Below are 4,921 nucleotides of genomic sequence, written 5' to 3' on the forward strand. Positions count from 1 at the left end.
ATCCCTTATATTGTTCTTCTCTCTGGCAGATCAACTCAGTAGCTACAAACTTAAGTCAATATCTAAAGATAAATGCCACATTATCAATAAGACCTTCCCTGATTGACTTTCTTAATATTTTAACCCACCTCCATGCCCTACCTTCATCAATGCTTAAGTGGTTTCTATCAAAGGTCTCACTTTCTATTTCCTAAGAAGTTTTAACTGCCCCAAGTGACTTGCCTGCCATTCATCTACCTTCACTAGAATGTCAGCTCCATACAGCTAGAGGGTTTGTCCGTATAGCTCATGTCAGCATCCCCAACTCCTGGAAGGGTGCTGGCACAGAGAAGTCCTTTGTGGTGGTTATTGTGATATGGCAATCAAACCCAGTGCCTTTTGCAGGCTAGGCAAGTGCTTTCCTACTCTGGTCCCTACCCCTGAGAACTAGTTTTATATCTCATTGTCCAATAATGAAGTGTGAATATTCATGAATGCATAACTGGATAAAGCAGCCAAAGTGCCCTTCACAAGTGTCTCATTTTCTGTCAGACAATAAATGTATGGCAATGCTTTGCTAGATAAACATTTGATGACCAAAACCTTGCAGTGTTGCCTGAATGCTTCCAAAGAACTCTATGGTAGGCACTGATTTGGTAGTTTACAACATCCAAGCAGTGGGCATTGTGCTGGAGCTACCTGGCTAATAGCAGGTGCTATTTACAAAGCCATGATGAAAAGACATCTGCCCTGAAATGGACTCAACAGGGTTGTCTTAAAAACATGCCCAGCTATTGGCTTCCGTACGTAAGCACATAACTTGCCTACATTATCAGTTCTGGGACTCATTCAAGGCCATGTCCTGATTCCTGTAGGTCCTGTCGCACTGCCACGCAGATTGCCTAATTTTTGAACCTTTAGAGCATAGAGTGCTGCTTTCAGTGCCATTTAGTCATTTCCCACAGCTCTCCATCTTTTTGGAGTAGCTTTTAAAGTTGCTTGAACTACTGGGTAAGAGGACACTGGACTTCTATTTTTATTCACCTAAATAAATGGAAGGCTTCTTAGAATCAATGCTGAAAAATCACACGACACACTCTCTTGTTCACCTGAAGACTGTTTTGAAGTCGTTATTTGATGTCTTCCCAAATAAGACATAGATCTGAACTGGAGTCAAAAACACAGAAAGGCATGTGATCTTTTTATACAGTTTTGGAGGGATAACAGAGAGGCGAAGAAGAAAAGTACCAATGCCAGGATCCAGGAGACCTGGTCCTTGGTGGCTCTGGCAATTGCCATCCCTGAAAGTCCTGATTTGGTTGGTTGTAGGCCCACCCACCCCAGCTCACAAGCCACAACGCTCATGTAGAACTATTAATTCCAGTATTGCAAGGTAAGTTGAAAGCATACCCGATCCAAAAAGGCTGCCCCACTTTTCTCAAGAGAGGAACGGTGGGTTGGTAGGCAGAGGAGCTTTGAAAGGCCACAGAGCTCACGTTCCCAAACTGCTTTGCATGAAACTCTGCTTCAGGGCCAGGTACTTAGCTTTTCTTATACTAGTGCTCAAAGTCTCAGAGACTTGAAAAGCACATACATTCTTTTTTTTTTTCTTTTTTAAAAATTAATTTATTCAGATTACATCTAAATTTTTATCCCCTTACTTGTCTCCTCCCATTCCTCGCTCCCTTCCTCTTTCAGCCTATTCCCATGTCCTAGGTCTGTGACAGAAGAGGACCTCCTCCCCCACCATATGGTCATAGCCTATCAAGTCTCATCTTGGTAGCCTTCCTATTCTTTCTCTGAGAGCTATCAGGCCTCCCCAGCAAGGGGAAGTGGTCAAATATGGGGCGCCAGAATTCATGTCAGAGTCAGCCCCCTCTCTCCACACGACTGTGGATAATGTCCTGTCCCTTGGCTAGATCTGAATAGGGGTTCAATATTTACTGTATGTATTGTCCTTGGTTGGTGCAGTAGCTTGAGCAGACTTTCCTGGGTCCAGATCATTATGTTCTTGTAGGTTTCTAGGACCCTCTGGATCCTTTTATTTCCCTATTCTCCTGTACTTCTCTCACCTAGAGTCCCAAAAGGAGGTCCCTGCACCTATCTCATTCTCCTGGTAAGTGAAGACTTTCAGGGGACATCCCTGTTAGGTTAGTATCCAATTATAATTGAGTATATACCATGTGATTCTTTCTGAGTCTGGGTTAACCCACTCAATATGATCATTTCTAGTTCTATCCATTTGCCCACAAATTTCAGGATTTTCTTGTTTTTAACAGCTGAGTAGTATTCCATAGTGTAAATGTACCATAGTTTTTTTTTTTTTTTCCATTCTTTGACTGAGGGACATTTAGGCTGTTTCCAGGTTCTGGCTACTATGAATAAGGCTGCTATGAACATGGTTGAGCATATGTCCTTGTGTGGTAGAGCATCTTCTGGATATTCCAAGGAGTGGTATAGCTGGGTCTTGAGGTAGCCCTATTCCCATTATTCTAAGAAAGCACCAGATTGACTTCCAACGTGGTACACATTCATTCTTATGGTGACTTTCAGCCTGAAAGCTTAGTTTTTGTTTTGTTGTTTGTTCTTGAACTAATATTAGTCCTCCTGCCACAGCCTTTGTGCTCTCCTTCACTGGCATGGATCACTATGTCTGGGGTAAGTTTAGGTAGATATGAATAAACTTGGTCTTCCTGGGGACATAATGAGTGGAACTCACTGAAATCCAAAAACTTAAACCGCCTCAGTTGAGAGGAGGGAACTTATTAGCCACAAAAGATAGAAATAAACAGAAGGGTGGAGCCTGATGCTAGACTGGGAGTGTTTCAGCAAATTTGTCTGTCGTGAAAGCAGAGCCTCCAGAGATGTGGGAGGTTCTGAGAGTTTTAGGAGGTAGGGCTCAGAAGGAGGTGTGTCCTTGTTTTCTCTCCACCAGGAGCTTCACAAGCAACTCTATCTCACGTTTCTGCTTCCATGACGTTCAGCCCACGTGTACAGGGCCAAGCAGTTGGGGACAGAACTTTGTAGAACATTGAGCTAAATCAGTCTTTCCTTGTTTTCAGTTCTTTCCTCTGTAAAACTAATATATCATCCTTCAGTTATATATCTGAGAAAATTAGTCACTCACCACACCAATGGTCAGTGAGCAGGAGGATGGAGAGAAACTTCATTCTCCCATCTACTGAGACACTGGAGGCAGGATAGATCCTGCCTTGTTTAAGAAGCAGAGAAAAGGGGGCTGGAGAGATGGCTCAGCGGTTGGGAGCACTGACTGCTCTTCCAAAGGGTTCAATTCCCAGCACCCACATGGCAGCTCACAACTCTCTGTAACGCCAAGATATGACACCCTCATACAGACATACATACAGGCAAAACACCAATGCACATAAAATTAGAGAAAAAAAACGTAAGTTCTCTTCTGGGAAAATGGTGACTCCCGGCAGAGTTGCTGCTGGCTGGGAAACCCTGCCAGCTGTAACCCAAATGTGCTCGCTGCCCTGCAGCTTAGAGCCTCGAGCTCCCGAGGACTTGAGGCGGCAGAGTTCTGAGGAGCTTCGGGAGAAGTTGAGGCTCCAGGAGAGAATTTTGCGCAACGAAAAATTCACTTGCAAATCTCCCGACAAAGGGGAAAAGATCTCAGACACCATTGCCAAACTGAAAGCTGCCATTGCAGAACAACATGAAGAGGTTGGAGAGAGAAGTGAATTGTTTGACCCTGTTAGTGTAGACTGTAAGATAAGACAAAACAACAACAACAAAAACAAAAACAAAAAACCCAAACAAACAGACAAAAACAAGAGTCGATACTGATGTAGACAAGGCCCAGAAGTCTGAACTGGTGCTTGATACTTCGTCAATAGCTCCTGAATGTTTCTCTGTAGAAATCCTCTAAAGCAACCTCAGAAACCCCGGGACCTGCACATGTCACTGACAGAGGCAATGAAGAGACTTTGGAGGCTGGCTGTCCAGTGAGCACAGGCCCAGCTCCCAGTAGTAGAGCTGGGGCACGCTCATCTGAAGTTACCGGGCATCTTCCCTAGCACCCTGTTTCAGGTCAAGCGGAAGATATTTTCATTAGTATTGACAGTCTGTTTATCACTAAATAATTGCAAAAGATCTCAGTCTCAGACCAGACTGAACCCTCAGAAGAAAACACCAGTGCTGACGACCTTCCAGGGCTCCAGTGCGAGACTCCCAAGACACCTCATTACATGAAAGTGCTAGAAATGCGAGCCAGAAACCCAGTGTCCCCTCCTCATAAGTTTAAGACCAATGTGTTACCCACACAACAGAGTGACTCACCAAGTCATTGTCAGAGGGGCGAATCTCCTGCTTCCCCAGAAGAGCGGCAGCGCAGGGCTAGGCACCATATTGATGACGTCACATCAGCGTGCCTCCTTCCTCTCCACCACTTTCCTGCACAGCTGTTCTCTATAGAAGAGTCGCTGGCCCTGCAGAAAGAGCAGAGGCAGAATTCTGGGGAGATGCAGGCAAAGCTCGCAGCACTGAAACTAGCCGAGAGACTGAATATTAAAGTACAGAGCTACAACCGAGAAGGGGAGTCTTCAGGGAGACACCGAGAACTGAGGGACGAAGACGAGGATGCCCAGTCTTCGGATGAATGCTGAAGATGAGTGCTGGGACAGCTCAAAAGCAGACTGTTGAGCTGTTCTTGTCTCATAACAAACCTCCTAACAAGTACCAAGATCGGTGTCAGACCTTGTTGAGGGGAAGCATTTTTTTAAAGTTACCCCAAAAGTAGCTACAGAATAAGAGCCCAGTTCGTCTTTCAGAAGATGATCTTCACGTGCTTGACCAGTTGAACATTGTGTTTGAGCGTATTGTATTACAGTTTTGCAGTATGCTGTGCATTGGTCTGATAGTTTAGTGTGGTAGAGCACACTTTTTTCCCCCCTTAAAATAACTGCTTTTTCCTTATTCT

At 44.6% G+C, this 4,921-nt stretch overlaps 1 pseudogene; it reads left to right on the forward strand.

Moving 5' to 3' along the window:
- Nucleotides 1-3,462: 3,462 nt before the first annotated feature.
- Nucleotides 3,463-4,607, forward strand: LOC127207442 (DNA-directed RNA polymerase II subunit GRINL1A-like; annotated as a pseudogene).
- The last annotated feature ends 314 nt before the right edge of the window (nucleotides 4,608-4,921 follow it).

The sequence above is a fragment of the Acomys russatus genome, chromosome 2 (genome assembly GCF_903995435.1).
Source record: "Acomys russatus chromosome 2, mAcoRus1.1, whole genome shotgun sequence".
Classification (NCBI taxonomy): domain Eukaryota; kingdom Metazoa; phylum Chordata; class Mammalia; order Rodentia; family Muridae; genus Acomys; species Acomys russatus.